The sequence below is a fragment of the Sceloporus occidentalis genome, unplaced genomic scaffold (assembly GCF_023333645.1).
Source record: "Sceloporus occidentalis isolate IW3139 unplaced genomic scaffold, rSceOcc1.0.p SCAF_1, whole genome shotgun sequence".
NCBI classification, from domain to species: domain Eukaryota; kingdom Metazoa; phylum Chordata; class Lepidosauria; order Squamata; family Phrynosomatidae; genus Sceloporus; species Sceloporus occidentalis.
In genome coordinates this window covers 281,065,399-281,085,309 of record NW_028316981.1, presented here as the reverse complement: position 1 = coordinate 281,085,309, position 19,911 = coordinate 281,065,399, and positions in this window count along the sequence as shown.

Genomic DNA, 19,911 nt, shown 5'->3' with positions numbered 1-19,911 from the left:
AGCACTTGACTAAATTCTCTCTTCTTCTCAGGACAGATTCTTTGGCTTTTCTTTTCTGCATCTGAAGTTACTCTGAAGTTTCCTTCTCTGAGGTGCCTCTAGAGGGCAACTGTAGAAGGCTAGGTGGGTCCATTAGAATATCAGAAAACCTTAGGGGGTTGCACCCCTTGCACCCATGCAAAAATAATTTTGGCCTTCAAATGAAATTTTTGCCATGTTTGGGGGGGGGGGCATTTCTGGGTCATGTCAGGTCTAGGAGCGGCCTTTTTAACAATAGGAAGGGAACAGAACTTGCTTTCTGTTCACTGTTCACATCCTGTTTCAAAGAAGGCTTCTCTTGGGACTCAGGGGCTGAACAGACTGGATGTAAAAGCTGGTTTCTGGCCAGCTTGGGCATGTGATATTTTGACACTGCATACCCTGAAGCTGCCTGGAAGCTGCCCAGCTGTCCAGATGGGGGTGGCTTCGAGCCACTCCAGGGGTGGCATTTTGACACCTCACACCCCTGGAGCAGTTTGAAGCCACCCAGGAGTTGTAGCAGGGCTGCCTAAGGCAGCTTTTTACTAGCTCAAGTAGAAGCGGATCTCTTTCGCTCCTATTTGGACTGACTCCAGGATGGTTTGGTGCTATGGCATGTGGTTCCCACTCTGTGGGGTGAGCGGAGTTGGGGCAGCTCCAATCCGCCTTTTGGGGCAGTCTATTTCACCCCTCAATTGGCCCAGCAGCCAAATATGTGGTGGAAATGCTGTCATTCCCCCAGAGGGAATTGGGGGAATTTTTTTTACTCCTGGGGGGCAGCTCACATATGTAGTGGAAATGACCCCCAAATCCCCTTGAGGGTGTTTTAGGGCATATTATGACCTCAAAGGGCCCTGGGGACCACAGAAACACTCCTTTTGATGTAATGTCTATTTCACTGCCATAGCACGCAATTTGCAACAGTTTGTAATGGTTGTGGAATTAGAGGAAGCTATTCTCCATTGACAGAAAAGGGTCTCCTTTTTCTGGTAATGGAGAGCCAGCAGGGCAGCTTTAGACTTGCAGTAATTTTAACCTACAGTATTAATACCATGTCATGCCATGCCATGCCACCCATATTAGCCAACACAGTTATGATCACTAAGTGTATGTGTGTGTTCCTTCAACATGCTTGTTGACCTATGGAGACTCCATCCTCAGAGGTGTTTTGGCCAGTTCTTTCTTCTGAAATAAAGCCTTCAGTACCTGATATTCATTGGTGGCCTCCCTTCTAAGCACTGATTAGCTTTCAGATCAAATGGGTGCCTTTACAGTATTTACAGAAAAATTATTGCTTGCTCATGTCCCTCCCTCTTTCCTGCATTCTGCCTATTTCTTCATCCCTCAGTGCTTGTTCATCCCACTCCAACCATTGTAGCATCTTCCTCCTCCAAAGCTAAGAAAGACATTTTCTGTTTCACTACTTTTGCAAATTGAAAGGAGGGAGGGGCAGAGAGAAAGAAAGATGATATTAGGATGGAGGAACATAGAAACATGCAATGATGGGTTAAATTTGTGCTCCATTTTCATAGCCTTCCCTGCTGCACCCACGCCTAGGTTATGCAGATACAAATACACATACTTACACTTTTGTCTCTCTCTCTCTTCCCGTCCTCCAGCTTTGAAAGACCCCCTACAATTGTTTGTGCTAGCCTAAACTTGCTGCCTGCACCATCTCTGTATGATTGCGGTTTTATTGCAAAAATTACATAGTGAAATATATATGTATAATTCCTTGTAGTTTGGGGATAAAGCTCAATGTGCAACTCAAGTATCAATAAAACAAGCAAAGTGCTACCTTTTCCAAGAGCTCTGAAACCTGTTCTCAATGGCAACAGACTTTCTATTATTCCTTTTTACATGACTGTCTTAAGTGAGAGTGTTCAAAACTATAGGTTTATGCCTTTTCAGTGAATCCATTATGTTACTCCACCGCCCACCCCTACCCCCATTGCAGTCCTTCTCATTCTTTTCATTATTTTCATACTTGCAACATAAGGGAGAGTAACTTGATTTCTGCATTCCATCAATGAACTGGCTGTATTTCAAAAGCTGATGTATAAAATTGTGTTATAAACTACTTAATAGCGTTTTACTCTTAAATTATGGCACCCTGCTCTTTTTGATGAACAACACAGGGTAGTTTTTCAGTTTCAGAGTAATGTGAGAAAGGGTCTTGAAAATTGTATTTTATTTTGTTTCCTTATGCATAGCAAAGAAACTGAGGCCGTTCCCTTTATAGGCTCGAGAATATGGAGGCTTAGAGGAGACAAGGCTACCCTTATGTATAAAATAACTTCAGTGAAAACCATAGCTTAGGGAAAGGGACTTCCCCCCATTAATATGTAATACAACTCTATTAAAAGACTAATGAAAAATAGACCAATTAATAGCACAGCTGGGCCTGGGATATGATTTCCATCAACTCCACAGAATTCAGTGGCTGAATGACAGCACCAAATTTCAAATCTGGGTCTCTCATGCTGTCTTATATGGGAGTTCTCTTGATTTTTGCCTACCATTCTCATATAGCACTAATGTTCAATATGTCTTTATATCTCACTGTGAAAAAATAAACTGTATAGTCCATTCACTTCTCTGATCACACAAACTAAAATGTTATCTGATTCCTCCTGTGCATGTCCCTACAGTTTTTGAGTGAATTCCCACCCCCTCCCTCTTCTAGACACTAGCTATTTTGTCTATGTTTTAACATGATGCTGATATTATGACATTGCAGTAGCAATCATTTGATCTTCCAGATGTTTTTGCATTGCCACTCCCAGCATTTGCTACATTTGACTATGCTGGCTCGAGCTGCTGGGTGTTGCAGTCCAACAACACCTGGAGGGTAACACCTCAACAATGCCACAGATTCACACAGCATTAAATTTCTCAACACAATGCACCAAGCTGTTAACATTTATAATCTCTGCACAGTGGAAGTAGTCCTATGCATTCCTGATGCGCAGGACTGCCCTGAGGGTTTATATGGGGCAGATGTGATGTTGGGAATCTTGCAGCTGCCCCCTGCAAGGAGCTTTTTACATGGGGCATCTCTGGTGAACAATATGGCAAGGTCAAGGCAATGAAAAATTGTACTCACTCCCAAGTAATAGAGTCCTTGCTTTGTAGGTACCCAGGCTGAATTGTCCCTGTTACTCATCCCTCCTACATGTGCTTCTGTTACATTCTACATAGAGACAGCCCTATTTTATTATATTTTTAAAAAATATTTTTGGACAATGGGCCTGACAGAATCACCAATTGTATCTGAAGGAGCTGAAACTTTTTAAAAAGGCAATTGACCTCATAGGAACAAGATATGTCCAATCCTGTTTTGTCAGGGTTTCCATAGCAAAGCCTCAACAAAAGTCTGAAGGAATGACATGTAACAATAGAGTTTAGAGATCTTGCAATGTGAGACAGATTTTAAAAAAGAAGAAGAAATAAAACCTTGCTTTGTAACAATTCTTAGCAGGTGTACTACATTTTAAAGAGTGGACACTCATCATGACAGCCTCCATAGCCGGGGCACAGCGAGTGTCCAAAAATGTCCTCAAAAATGTTTACAGTCCGTCCTCGCCTTACGTGGGGGATCCGTTCCGGATCCCTCCGCGTAAGGTGAATTCCGCCTATGCTTGAGCCCCATTGGAAACAATGGGGCTCGTATGCGGCGGCACGGCAGAGCGGGCGCGCGTGGGGCGCAACGGGCGCACGCGCGCCCATTCAATTGAATGGGATGCACCGCCCCTTCCACCTCGCGCGCACGCCGCGGCTTGAGCGTGTGTGCTCAAGGCCGCGTATGGCGCACCCGCGTATGGCGCGGGCGCACTGTACATTAATATATCAATTTGGGCAGATTTTAACTCCACCAGAAGCTGGGTCTTTTGTGAAACTAATAGAAATTAACTGCCTATCCAAGACCAAACCAATCCAAAGATTTTGGATTACAAAAGGGATTGCTGACATGTGCTTTAAAGCCCTGGTGGCGCAGTGGAGGAGCCCTGGTGGCGCAGTGGTTAAATGCCTGTACTGCAGCCATTCACTCGAAACCACAAGGTTGCGAGTTCAAGACCAGCAAAAGGGCCCAAGCTCGACTCAGGCTTGCATCCTTCCGAGGTCGCTAAAATGAGTACCCAGACTGTTGGGGGCAAATTAGCTTACTTGCTAATTAGCTTACTAGCTGTTCACCGCTATGATCTTTGGAATAGCGGTATATAAATAAAACAAATTATTATTATTAAAGTTATTTTGACTTATGGTGAGTCTAAGGTGACCCTACCAGCATTTTCTTGGCAATATTTGTTGAGGGAGTTTCTCATCACCTTCCTCTGAGGCTGAGAGAATGTGATTTTCCCAAGGCCACTCATTAGATTTTCATGGCTGAGCAAGGATTTGAATGCTACACCTAGCCAACTCAGGGAAAGCAATTCATAGTACCAAATGTTTAAAAGATTTTGAATATAATACTAGGAAACAGACTGAACTAACTAAAGTATATGCATAAAGTAAGTAACAGCTCACTACTATAGCTTGGCTCTTGAAGAGATGTCAGAGTAGTGTTGAAAGTGATTTGCTGAAGGATACCAGCCTTATAGTTTTTGGGATTAGACAGACCATAGTCTGTTCATGGACTTCTACTTACCATTGCAGCATTTCAGCCAAATATGATATTGTAAGGATTATTTGTCAGTTAAGTCAATTTCATTTAATATTATCAGTTACTTTCTGCATTGTGTGAATATTTTATTCTTCATAAAATTATAAAATACATTTGGTTATGGAATTCATTTAATTTTATTTATATACTTGTTATTTACTTTATGATTATTTTTTAGTTAGTTTCTAGTATTATCTTCAAAATCTTTTTTTATATTTCATACTATGAATTGCTTTCCTGGAATTTCACAGGTGTAGCATTTTTTTTTAGAGACACTCATGTAGCTTTTGCATATGAGCAAGGATTTGAACCATGGTCAGCTGGAATCCCAGTCCAGCACTCAAATCTCTATACGATGTTGGCTCCGGAACAATATATTATAGCTGTAAAATTGCATTCCCCTTTCCCATGGTGCTCAGTTAGTAACTCAGTCAATACAGTGATGAGCAGCTGTTCAGACACCCATCTGCTTGCTGACCCAGGGACCTGGGACACTGCACTGCTCCTTACCATAACGACTGGTGATCCACCTGAGAAGCCCCCCCCCCCCCCAGTTGCCACATCTGAGACATAAATGGGGTGCCTGGCAGTACCCACATGGCCAGGGACACCATTTCCACATCAGATGTGATGACAGGGAGGCTTCTCATATGGGTTGCCAGCCGTTAAGGTAAGGAGCACCGGTGGGGCTATAAACAGCTGGGTTTTGCAGTGGAGTTTCAAGGAAACTCTGGGCAAAATGGGTCTTTTCTATCCTGGAGTAAAGGCTGTTCACCCCAGGATTGGGATAGATTCTCTGGATTTGTGTCTAAACAGGCAGGATTGGCCCCAGTCCTAAACTAGATGACATGAGACCACGAGAAAGCCAGACCAAACTCTTAGTGATCAGGCCCAATCCAGCCTTGGGTATTTAGGCCCGTGTCATCTAAACTAGATGACGTGAGACTGGAAGGAAGCCAGACCAAACTCCTATTGATGTTTCTTTTAAGTTACATATTGAGGTTTACATAGATAACTACAAAGGCAGCTCCCCTTGGAATAATTTTGCCAAGAAAACACTGTGATAGGTTTGCTTTAGCATTGCCACAGGTCAGAAACAACTTGAAGGCACACAACATCTACATAGATATGGGCATCTCAATGGTTTTGTGTTGTATGATGTGAAGTTTATTGCCTTATATAAAGTTAAGATTTTTTTTTTATCATTCCCTCTTGAGCTTATTTTTAAATGACTATGATATGAATTTCTGTTTTTTTTTTAAAAGACTTGTACCTTTAACTGTAAGCCAGCCAGTCAAATCTCTCAGTAGCACTTCTCTTTATTTACATGTGTCATATTTCACTGTGTGAACAATAGAGTCTGCCTAATGTAGCACATGATTAAAACTATCCCTTTGCATTAGAAGAGTTAAATGAAAAAAGAAACTTGATTGCAGACTATCCAAAATGAATGTGATGAAATGCCTGGATTATACAACATGAAGTGCTAGTCTCTGCTTGTTTGCCTGCATCTGGGGCACAGAGAAGCTGGTAGGAACTTCCAAGTACAAAATCATTGCTGGCGGTAAATTGGGAACATGTCAGGTTATGGGCTGTTTTCTTTCTTTTAAAAAAATTGGTCTCATTGTTGCTTTCTTTTCTTTAAATGGTAGCCATAGAAAAGGAATACAAACACTTCAGCTATGGAATATAGCATCTGACACTTGAGAAAATCTCTTTGTTGATCTAAAGAGGGGAAATGCAATATATCTTTGCAGCTGATTCATCACTTCTCTTTAAAAGATATTATTTATTTCATTCAATTCCATTCCTTTTCTATGCCACCTTTCTCCCAGAAAGGGACCCAAGGTGGCTCACAAATAAAATCATTTAGTAGCTTCTGGTAAAAGTTCAAAATGTTTTCTCTACTTATATAAGGTTTACCTGATCTGGTTGCTTTATTTCATACATGAATATTGTTAGTTTTGAATTGTTTTGAAGTTTGCTGAAACATGTTGAACTACTGTCCTTTTTTTTTAAATGGGGCAGAAGGAATTGGCAAAACCACCTCTTCCTTGCCTAAGAAAACCCTATGAAATTTATGGGGTTGTCCTAAGTCAACAAAGTGACTTGAAGGCACATGCACACACAGAGAGATGAATTGATCTCTATACTTTCTATATTATTTTGACTCTGGTTCATAAAGCTGGGAGAGACCATAAGAGATTGGACTGGATGGATCTTGTGTGCTCTTCCAACTGTGTATAATTGTTGGGGCTCCTCCAGACTGGTAAAAGAGAGAGAGAGAGAGAGTTCTTGCAACATACAGTAGTAGCTCCATAGATTTTCCCAGGTTTTGTTGGTTGTTGTCACCTCTGCATTACTTGCTTTAAAAAAAAATGTTAAGTCTCTTCTTGCAGCAGGAAAAAACACTAGGAATGGAAATCATATTAAAAAATCGTTGAAACACATATTTCTTGAATGTTGGAAAACCCTGGAGACTCTTAATGGCGGGGTACAGACCGCCGCTTTGCGGCGGTCTGCCGCCGCCACCAGTAGGTCCGCGGGGGAGCCGGAGCCTTCAGACGGCCCGACTCCCGCGCGGACCGAAAAAGAAGCTCCAAAATGGAGCTTCTTTTACCGTCGCGTTTGCAACGTAGCGAGGCGCCAGGGGCGCGCTCGCTACGTCACAAGCGGCGCGACGCGTACGGACGCTCAGCGTCCGATACGCAAAGATGGCGGCGCCCATGTGGAAGGGGCGCCGCCATCTTGTACGTATAGGATACGTACTAGGGTTAGGGGGGTGCGGAAGCACCGCCCCTTCCTAACCCTAGTACGTATTCTATACGTACTAAATGGCGGTATGTATCCCGCCAATGAGAATCTTCACAGTTTGAGACTTACTCTGCACAATAAAATGTATGCATTTTATTAAAATGAGCATGCACAAGTGCCTTTCGGAGCATGTCAAAGTGAAACTGGATAGTTCCAGAGGAAGAATAAAGCCTGAGTTGGAAGCTGAATCCAGGGAGAAGAAAATCTAGAATCCAATGAGAAGAAATACCTGAGAGAAGAGAAAAGTGCCTGTGCATGTGTCTGTAGGGGTCTTCCCTCATAACAAGGGTGATTAGAAGGTGTGTAGAGAAGGTGTCAACCTATAGTTTTAGCCTGAATAGAAAATATTATGAGTAAAAGGGAATGATGGTACTCCCACAGGATGGAGTAGGAGGAGAGGAGAGATTGAGTACAGAAACCTGAAGAGGAGTCCAAGCCAGCCCTACTGTTAGGCACATGAGCTGCCTGCCACACACTGCAGAAATGTCATGAGGTGTCATGAGGCTGAAAGAAATATGTTAGTTATTTACTTATTGGATTTTAACTGCCAGGTTTGGAAAGATATATTTATAGTGTTTGCTCCTTCTTGAGCCAATATAACTTGTCTTGACTTCAGTACTACACACACACACCTACTTTATCTTGGATGATTTGGTGAGCATCAGTTCCTGTTCTGCTTGAGACAGCAAAATGTCTTGGCTTGGACTTGGGAGTAGTGGGTATGAGGAGCTCCAGCACCTGCCAACTTACATAAATATGGAGTGTCTTGCACCATTCCTTCAAAGACCTAAGTGGGAACCCAGAAAGGAGGTCCCTTAAGAAAATGGCTAGTGTGATGCTCATTTGTCAGGACATTTCTAATGGGAGGTAATTCCCCCAGAATATCAGAAGAGTGGGTCAGGGCTGTCACATTTTAATGGCCTTGCAGCATTTGGGCATCTAATTCTTTCTCTGTATTACAGTATTAATACTGTATATTGTATTACATTATTACAGTTGGCACTGTTGTGAGTGAGAGTGTGGCTCCGCAGACTGAGAATGGTTCTGGAAGTTTTCTATGTGCTCCATTGGCCAGACTGCTTGGGAGTGCCTGGTTGCCTGTTGAAAGCTTGCATTCACCTATCATCTCTGGGGCCAGTCAGCTGCCTGCAGGGGAGACTGTGTACCAAACTGACAGAAGTTCTAGTTTCTGCAAGAAACACTAATTGTAAATTAATTCTCATGGATTTTTTCCCACCTACTGTAATAATTAATTTGCAGCAAATATTTCAAGCTCTGAATATACCTGAAAGACATGCCTGTCACTCCTTCTCAGGCAGAAGTTGCATGGGCATGAAACTATTGTTCTCCAGTGTCTGGGCATGAGTGTGACTCATGTGCACAGGAAATGTAGAGCAATGAAAAGGCAAAACAAAACTAAAAAAATATATATCTGTGCTTCCTTTCCCCTAGCAATGCTGTAGTCCTGTTCTGCAGCAGGAGACTGTTGGCCATATCACAGACAGGTCTCTGATATACAGACTATATATTCAGTAGGACAGTGCTTTTGAAGCTGTATGATATGGTGAACCCACAGGATTACTTCTTCTGATGTGCCAGGAACTGGGAACATATTTGTGCCCATTGGCTACACTTATTTCTTTACTTCCAGAAAACCTGATATGGGCTGGCAGCTAATGACTTGCAACCCAGTCCATGGACCACCACTATGAATGCAGCGGGGCATGGTAGTAAATCTCGTCCATATCTGTACATTACATGAACAGAGAATGAGAAAGAGATTAATTTGCTTACTTCTTTGGACTAGAACTCCAAGAATTCTCTGAATGATGATCCAGCAAGGCTTTTCTTATGTTCATTTGCAGGCATTCATAGATTTATTGGCTGTATTTTGTCACAAGTGAGAGGTATATGTGTAATCTTATAAATATATTCCTTTCACCATGAAAAGGACATAGATAAGGTCCTACCATTAGGCAGAGTGAGGGAGCCAGCTTTGACCAACAATATTTTCATGCCCCAAACAAGGCAGCAAATATTGCTAATTACCAAAAAACAACTAATACATTATTCTTGTATTTCAGCTACCAGAGAGGGGGCAGAAATGTTTTGGATTGAGGCTTTGCCTGAACAGGCCAAAAGGTACACACACACACCCTCCTAATTATGGCATTGTCCTGTTTGGACAATGCATGGCTCAGTCTCATGCACCATTTATTTGTTTATTTATTTGATTTGTACATCAGGTTGTAAAGTTTCTTGAGCTATCCTCAAAAGAAAATTCTGCTGGAAATGCATCATCTAAGAGAATACACTTCATTCTTGCAAGGCAGGGGCTTGTGCTTCATTCTTGCATGTGAGCAAGTAGGGTATTATGTGAAACAAGCCTCCAAGTGACTAGCATTACACATGTCACAGTGAGAGGGAGAAGTTAGCCTTGCTGACATAGCAATTTTACCAAAGTTAATAAAAGGGAGGGACTCTTGATTAATTCATCACTGTAATGAGAAAGGAAGAATGGGTAGCTGCCTGATGTATAATTCATAATAACAACCCACATGTGGATCAGGCGATCCAAGATTATCCTGTAACTTAACATTAACCTTAATAATGCTGGATAGTGTGTTAGAGCAGCACTGTGTGCCAATTAGACAAAAAGCATACTGAAAGATAGAAGACAGCAATTGAACCAATACACAATTCACCCTTTAGTTGGGCAGATGAATACACATGTAAGTACCACCAGCAACTATATCAGTGGCTTCCATACCCGTGGGCAGTGACTCTCCTCCAGACTTGAAAGGCGCTATCCAGGCTTGTTCCTGAGTGCCACTAAGGCCCAAAACACATTGCAGAAATAATCCAGTTTGAGACTGCTTTAACTGCCCTGGCTCAATGCTAGGGAATTCTGGGAACTGAAGTTTTACAAGATATTTAACTTTCCCTGTCAGATTGCTCTGGTGACACAATAAACTATAATTCCCAGGATTCCCTAGCACTGAGCCAGAGCAGTTAAAGCGGTCTCAAACTGGATTATTTCTGCAGTGTGTTTTGGAGCTAAGTCAACTTTGATTTATAGTAGCCTTGTGAGGAAGGAACTGGCAAAAACGCCTCTGAGTATTCCTTACCTAAGAAAACCCTCTGAAATCTGTGGGGTTGCATTCAATACTGTAAGATGGATGTTTATGTTAGAGGTATTAGAGAGGATGGAGATGGGAAAGAGATTTTTGACAAATATAGAGCAAATATAGACACAGCAGAGTGTGCAAATAATAGTAAATGGTGAAAAAATAGCAAATATTAAAGCAGATAAGGGTACAAGACATGGCTGCCCTCTATCACCATTGTTATTTATAATCGTTCTGGAGGTTTTAGATAACTCTTTCAGAGCTAATAATAAAATTAGGGGTACAAAATTAAAGGTCATGAACATAAGTTAAGAGCATACATATGGTGATCATATTGGAAGATCCCTTAAGGAATATAGAATGAATATATGTTACGAGAACTAAATGAGTTTGGCAAATTCTTGGGATTTAAGATAAAGTTAAAACACAAATATTAACAAAAAATTTGAAAGAAGAAGAACAAAGGGAATTAACAACAAGATCAGGCATCAGAATAATAAAGGTTTTTTTTTAATAAGGATAAAGGGATTCCCCGTTGACAAGGTGTCAAGTCATGTCCAACCATAGGGGGCAGTGCTCATCTCCGTTACTAAGCCAAAGAGTCAGTGTTTGTCAGAGACTACAGTGATCATGTGGCCAGAATGACTGCACAGAAAGCTGTTTACCTTCCCACCAAAGTGGTACCTATTTATCTACTTGCATTTGCATGCTTTCACATTGCTAGGTTGGCAGAATCAGAATAGTAAAAAAGGTTAAATAATTGAGTACATGGTTATCAGACAGAAATATCAATTTATTTGAAAATAACTATAAGATGACCTGACAAGAAATAAATAAAGATTTGTTAAAAATTGAATAAATATGATTTAACCTTATTGGGGAGAGTGCCAACCATAAAAATAAATATTTTACCAAAGCTGATATTTCTGTTTTTGAACCTACCAATTATAGTTAATGATAAAGTCTTTAAAGAATGGGATAAAGAATTATGTAGATTTTTTTGGATATGAAAAAAGTGAAAGTCAAATGGAATATACTAAAAAAAAAGATGGAAACAAACGTGGTTGTGCTTTACCAAACTTAAAATGATATTACAGGGCATGTGGTCTACTGTGGATTTAGGAATGCATAACATTAGAGAACAAGGAATTACTGGATCTAGAGTCATTGGATATAAAATATGGATGGCATGTATACATGTGGTATAGCAAAGAGGTTGTTAATAAAGACTTTAATAACCACTCAGTAAGAAAGGGATTGTTAAAGATCTGGAATTCAATTAAAGGAAAATTCTACTTTGGTATTCCAACATGGATATCTATTCAGGAGGCCTTTTACAAAAGATAGGAAGAGAGTAATAAAAAAAAAAGATAGCAGTGTAACAGAAATGAAATCAAGAGAAGAACTAAAAGGAGATGGAAAAGTTTCATAGGCGGGTTATAGACCGCCATTTCGGACGTCCTCAGGACGCCCCATTTTAAAAAAGGGGCGTCTCTTCTAGACGCCCCTTTCCCTATCATGGACTCAGTGCGTGACAAATGGCAGCGGCCATTCCACACGGCCGCCGCCATGTTTACGTCTTGGACGCATAGCGTCCAGATGGGTAGCGGCTGTTATGATGTCGCGGGTGTGCCATGGGCGCCTCGCGACGTCATAACGGCGCCGCAGGAAGAAGCTCCATTTTGGAGCTTCTTTTTTGCTCCGCGAGGGAGTCGCGCAGTTTGTATGCTGCGACTCCCTCGCGGAGCAAAGAGCAGCACTGGCAGACCGCCGCAAAGCGGTGGTTTGTAACGCCTCATAGTGGTTTGGATATGTGCAAATTAAATTGAAATTCAAAGAGGATCTAGTTAAGGAAGGTTTTGAAAAGGAACAAAGTGAGTAGGACAAAATATTCTGTGGAAAAAATAAGGGGAAGGTGTCCAAATTATATAAAATATTACTGAAAAGAGAATTGGAGCAGAAGACAGTAACAACACATATGATTTTCTTTATGGGTCCAGAGATAGAAAGAAAGTATTGGAGAATAGTCTTATATTTAGTTACAGCCGCCAGACTAGTACTGGCAAAAAGTTGGAAATTAGAGTACATACCAAAGATAGAAGAGTGGCTACAAAAGATCAAATCAAGAGGCAACTTGAAGGTGCACACACACACACACACACACACACACACACACACAGTGATCATCACCAGTCCTTCTTGGGTTTTGCACATTCAGGGTCACAAGCTTTCTTGACTGAATCAATCTATGTATGGTGCAGTCACACTCTTTTCTTACTACCTTTGACTTTTCCGAGCCTTATCATCTGTTCCAACAAGTCATGTGAGCTCATGATATGATCAATAATAATAATAATAATAATAATATGTTTTATTTATAGACCGCTATTCCGCGATGATCATAGCGGTGTACAGTAAAATCGTAATACAATACAAAATACAGTTAAAGGAGGGAGAAGTCTCGTCCTTCAGGCAGTCCAAGATGTTGCTGGGTCTGCCTGATGGCTCCCTCTGAGGCCGAGATGACAGTTGAGGAGGGAGGGGCCTCTTCCTTCAGGCAGTCCCTGATGTTGCTGGGTCTGCCTGATCGCTCCCTCTGAGGCCGAGATGACAGTTGAGGAGGGAGGGGCCTCTTCCTTCAGGCAGTCCCCGATGTTGCTGTGTCTGCCTGATCGCTCCCTCTGAGGCCGAGATGACAGTTGAGGAGGGAGGGGCCTCTTCCTTCAGGCAGTCCCCGATGTTGCTGTGTCTGCCTGATCGCTCCCTCTCAGGCCGAGATGACAGTTGAGGAGGGAGGGGCCTCTTCCTTCAGGCAGTCCCCGATGTTGCTGGGTCTGCCTGATGGCTCCCTCTGAGGCAAAACATAATCACCCTCAGTTAGTCATTCTAAGGAGAGTTCAGGCTTGATTTACTCTTTGACCCCTTTATTTTTATGTTGTTATTGTTGTTGTTATTATTTACAGTCCATGGTCTCCATAGAATAAGCTAGCAACAATTTTCAAATGAATTGTTTCTTTCCTTGGCAACTTTTTTCACTGTCCAGCTTTCACAACCGTACATAGAAACTGGAAATGCTATTGCATGGATGATTTTGATTTTGTTATTTAATCTTTATTTCCCAAGGTGTTGAATCAGTTTTCAGCACCTCTTCTAGCTCTTTTAAAGTTCATATTAAAACTCTCAGCAGACATGGCCACCTCTAGCAGCCGCTCATTCACACCTACAGACACACTTGAGCATCTTCACCCTCTCTCTAGTCTGTTCTACAGTGTGCAAAGGAAATTTATGAAAGTGGTGGTGGTAATGATGATACAAAAGCTTCTGGCAGCATTTGGCTGAGAGCTTAATAAGGCGTGGCATTGATTGTGCGAATGCAATTCATGTTAATGTGTCCCCTCCCTTAAGTAAGGAGCAAGCTCAGCAAATGTTAAGCAGCTTTGGGATCCTGAGGATGGAAAGGTGAAGTGTAATGACACTAATCCCATTTCAAGGAAGCTACTATTTACATTTCAGTAGAATTCTGGACTTGTGCCAGTGTGAAATTCAAGTTTCCCTTTAAAGATGCACAGCAGAACTGTGGGTAGGAGAAAATGAGAATTCCAGGGTGCTAAAGCTGCTCATTTACAGGACAAACACCTTGCACATTAATCCCATCCATACAGTTTCCAGACACTCACATCTGTCCTGGTTCCAGGTGGGTAGGGTTCAAGTGAATAGTCTGGATGTGAAACTGCTAGGTGCTCAATGACCACTAAATATATGCTTCTGCTGAATTAGGCTTCAGCCCATACAACCATAGGTTGAATCAAAAGCGTTAGTCTTTAAATTGCCATGAGACTATTTATCCACTACATATTAAGTAGAAATGATTTTGCGCAGAATAAAACTCAAACTGTGAAATTTTGCTCACGTTTAGGATTCTTCTTGTTCTGATTTCCCTAATGCTCAAGAATCCTGGTTTTTGACCATTTTTCAAATATTCTTCTATTCCTACCATCTGTTTCATGGACAACATGAAAACTGTAATTTTATTTTTTATGCATTTCTACAAATGGCACTGCCTTTCCACTGTGGTGGGCTTGCATGCTCCTGTGAGGCAAGGGGCTATGCTGACTGCAGCATAAAGTTAGGATTGTCCACGCAGATGACACCATATTTTGTCTTTCCCATTTCTATTTATGGTTCTGAAAGCTGGACAGTGGAGAAAGCTCACAGGAAGAAAATCAACTCATTTGAAATGTGGTCCTGCAGAAGAGTTCTGTAGGTACCCTTTTTTGAATAAACCAAAATAAATAACTTACAAACTCTTCAAAAACATAAGAAATACCCAATTCAAAGGAAGACAAGACAAGAATTCAATGAGATACATACATGAGATTCCTAAAATGGGTAGCAGTTTACTGGAATAGATAAATATTTATTTAAAATATTTTAAATAAATGATTTTCATAACAAAAACATTTATTTCTGTTTTTAAAAAATATAACATAAGAAAAAGAAATAACCTCCTGGACTTGTTTGGTTTGGATGGAGCTCAAGCATATGATGTTTAGTATAATTAAGTTGTTGAGAAAATCAAAATGCAAAAGTATATTGGTCACATGCCTTCAATTACCACAGGGTATATAGGATCAAATTTTGCTGGAAAAGAAGTCAGTGTGGTGACTATAACATGATAATATGGATGAAAGCCTAGTTTGGCAAAGGCTGCTTACTGAGAACTGATGGGCCTCTGTCAGTTGTGGTTATTTTAAACACTTTGATTCCAGGGGCTCAGAATGTGCTGTTGTTTGTGTTGGAAGTGAATTTCAGCCTTTCCCTTCCTCCACAGAATTCAATCCCAGAGGATTCCATTTCCAAATTCTATTTGCAGTTGACCATTTACTGTATTTGGATGCTGACTGTACTGTAGAGAAACTGTACTATACTGTATATTTCACCATAGAAATGCATACATGTCTTTGAACATAGTGCTTTGCAGCTTTTATTTCCCTTTTGGCATCATACATTTATTTCTAACTCCAGCCTAGTAAGTGCAATTGAACATATGAATGCAATTTAGATTATTATTATTTTTTTATTTTGTGTGTGGTAAGGAGAGGACATTGGTAGAAGATGTTATTCAGTATTTGTGAACAGTCCAGATAGATGTGACTGGAAGCATGTGCTGCAAGGACATACTCAGAGTGGTCATGTCTCTTTGTTTACAGAAAACATCTGTGGGAGGTCAATGTGGATTGGAATCAATGCCTGTGCCAGAGGGTCTTCCCCCCTGTGCTATTTTCCCACTGAAAAAAATCATTTCCCCCACATTAAAAAAAAAGAAAAAGAAAAACCAAACACACACCATACTGTGTGCCTCAAATTAAAATGCTTTAAAATGAGAGGAAATAGAAGTTTGAGAGAGAGATTTCTGACAATAAATCAAAGGGCTCTTTGATGCTACACTATTATAAGGCTATGATCCCACTTTAACTACCATAGCTGCATTCTATGGAAGCCAGGGATTTGTAGTAGCGTGCTGAGGAACTAGAGATCTTAGCTGAGATATTGCTCCCTAAATGTACTCTCTTACCTTGGTTTCTCGGGCCTTGTTCTCGATTGGTTCACATCTTACCTGTCAGATAGATCTTTTTCAGTGGTCTCGGGTGGTCAGACCTCATCTTCTGTCCCCTTATCTGTTGGAGTTCCTCAGGGCTCTGTTTTGGGTCCCCTTCTGTTCTCTTTATACCCACTCTCCCTTGGCAAACTTATCAGTTCTTTTGGTTTCTCCTACCATCTTTACGCCGATGATACCCAGCTGTACCTTTCCACCCCTAATCTTTCACCAGAGCTAGAGCAGCAAGTGTCATCCTGTTTAACAGCTGTCTCCCACTGGATGCACCATCGGCGTTTGAAACTCAATATGTCCAAGACTGAGCTTGTTTTCCCTCCTAAACCCACCCTTCACTATTCCTTTTCTATTTCCATCAATAACATCTCTATCCAGCCGGTCCAGGAAGCCCGCAGTTTCGGTTTCATCTTTGACTCCTCTTTGTCATTTATCCCTCAGATCCAGACTACAGCCAAAGTTTGTAGATTTTTTCTCTATAATATCGCCAAAATCCGTCCATATCTCTCAGCTTCTACCGCAAAAACACTGGTCCATGCCCTAGTGGTCTCAGGACTAGACTACTGTAACCTCCTCTTGGCAGGGCTTCCTCTCTCTCACCTCCACCCATTAATTTCTGTTCAGCATTCAGCTGCACGCATTATTTCACTCGCTCGCCGTTATGATCATGTCTCCCCTCTGTTGTCCTCCCTTCACTGGCTCCCTTTTCCTTTCCGCATCAGGTACAAACTTTTGCTACTTACCTTTAAAGCCCTGCATGGGCTGGCCCCTCTTTATTTAACTGATCTTCTCTCTCCCTACATCCCTACTCGCACTCTCTGCTCTGGTAGCCAAAGTCTCCTCTCTCAACCCAGGATTTTCTCTGCCCCGTCCCAGATCCGCCCCTTCTCTCTTGCTGCCCCTCATTCCTGGAACCTTCTTCCTCTGCATGCACGGCTCATCACTTCCCTAACCAGCTTTAAGGCTGAGCTGAAAACCATATTGTTTAGGGAAGCGTTCTCAGGGAATTTGTGATTGTCATCTGGCTGTCTGATAATATTTGATGTGATGTGATTTGTTTTTATATTTGATGTTTTTAATTTGTTTTTTCTTTTCTATATGGTAATTTTATCTATTCCTCTTTTTAATTGTTATTATCTTAGAGTGTACGCCTTGGGCAGGCTTTTATATACTCTTTAAGTTTACCGACTTTGTACAGCGCTGTGTATAATTACAGCGCTTTAGAAATAAAGTTTAATAATAATAATAATAATAATAATAATAATAAATTGCAAATCCCAGGATTCCATAGAATGGAAGGAGGGCAGTTAAGATGTAATCATAGTGTTAAAATTATGTGTAGTGTGAAAGGGATGGGAAGGGCTAACAAGCCACCATGTTATGTCCCTTTTCCAATGCTATTTTTGCTTATTATGCGACTTGTGCCAATCTGGCAATAGTAGGTGTGCTCTAATTATAATTATTATCTCCTTTGCCCTTTTCCCAGTCTGGGACTCAAGGTGGCTTACAGTATTAAAACAGATAGAGCTAAAATAGTATGTAATGAAAAGTTTAAAATGTAATTAAACTATTTGTTAAAAGAATAACAGAAAGAAGGCCAATTAATATAGACAGCACAACACATGAAAGGCCTTTGTCTCATGAGCAGTCAGCCCTCAAATATCTGCCAAAAAAAAAGGGTAATCACGTGCCTATGAAAGGATAACAAGAAGGGTGTCAGTCTAACCCATCCTGGAAGGGAGTTCCAGATCCTGGGAGAAGCAACCCAGACAGCATTTTAAGCCTAGGATGATTTATAACATGTTCTGCTACTACTGATTTTTCTGGCTGATCCATCTGCAGTACTTCTGGTGTTCCTTGATTTGTGTTTGAACACTGCGTTTGGTGGTCCCTATGTAGACTTGTCTGCCACTGCACAGTATGCAGTAACATACCACAGAACATGTTATAAACAGATATAAGATAGATAGATATATGTAAGGAGAACATGTTATAAACCATCCTGGGCATAAAATGTTGTTTGAAAACATTGAAATTCTGGACCATGCCAACAACTATTAGCTCATAATGCACAAGGAAGCCACTGAAATCCACAGACACCTGGACAACTTCAACAGGAAAGACAAAAACCTTAAAGTAAACAAAGGGCCCAAACAGACAGGGCAAAATAAAGCTGCTTCGGGTCACTTTGGAGGTATGCTGTTTCAATGACACACACATCCTAAGGACTGGAATGCAGCTTTGCTGCAGCTTCTGGCCACTTAGGATGCATGCATCATTAAATGGCATACCTCCAGAGTGACCTGAAGCAGCTTTATTTTGGCCTGTTTGTTCGGTCCCAAAGTTTGGCTATCAGTCCTGAAAAACACTAAAATCAGGACCCAGCAAATGCAAAGAAAATCACCCAGGGTGAGGCAGGGGAATTCCCAGCAGACAATGGATCATTAAGTAAATGGACACCTTAGGCCTTGCAATTCAACAACAGAAAAATACACAGATTAACATGCAAATCACCTCCTCTCAACCAATAATATATATACCCCACTCTCTTCCATTCCAGCATTCTCTGAAGATGCCAGCCACAGCTGCTGGTGAAATTTCAGGAATAAACTCTTCTAGAACATGGCCACATAGCCTGAAAAACCCACAAAAAACTAAGAATAATAATTGTAAAACATTTCAAACTTTTAACTTTTTTTTTTGAAAAATCGAAAAGTTTGAAATTTGAAGTTTAATTTTTAAAAATACTGGGTCCTCTCCTTTCTCCTCCCACTGAACCTTATCCCACTCCCACCATCTGTAAAAGCATTTTAAAGGGAAGCAGGTGAATGCCACAGCCTGTTTCTGCCAAAAGGCAGGTGTTTGAGGAGCAGTAGGCTCACCTTCCTTTAAAATGTCACCTAGTGCAGTCTGCACCCTTGCACCCTCTTAGTGATGCCCCTGGCTCTGAGCACAACACCACATTGCTCAGAGAACCTAAAGTTCATGTCAACCTAGAACCTTTGTCTTCCAGTCTTATCTCTAAAGGAAGGGAATCTACACACACACACACACACACAGCTTATCCCTAAGCCACCTTATACAGCTGAGAAATTTCAGACTCTCTGCTTCAAACTCTGCACCTTCCATCCCACTTATGACACAAATATGTTCTGCTCTTTAGTTAACTGTCTTTGCATTGATCACAACCCATGGCAACCCTGCTGATAAGACATCTCCAAGAAACCCTGTCTTCCACTGCTCTGCCCAACTCCTGTAAACTCATATTCATGATCTCTTTAACAGAGTCCATCCATTTAGCATGCAGCCTTCCTCTCTTTCTACTTCCCTTCACCTTTTTCAGCATTATTGTTTTTTCCAATGATTCATGTATTCTCATTATGTGTCCAAAGTGTGAAAGCCTCATTTTTGTCATCTTGACTTCCAGGAGATCTCTGGCTTGATCTGCTATGGGACCCATTTGTTTGTCTTTTTTGGCTCTCCATGAATTTCTCATTGCTCTTCTTCAGCACCACATCTCAAATGAATTGATTTTCTTCCTGTCTTCTTTCTTAATTGTCCAGCTCTCACATCCATACATGATGATAGGAAATACAATGGCTTGTATGATTCTAACTTTTGTTCTGTTCTAGTCTCTTTTAAAATGCTATTAAAGCAGACCTGTTGCATTTGTGAGT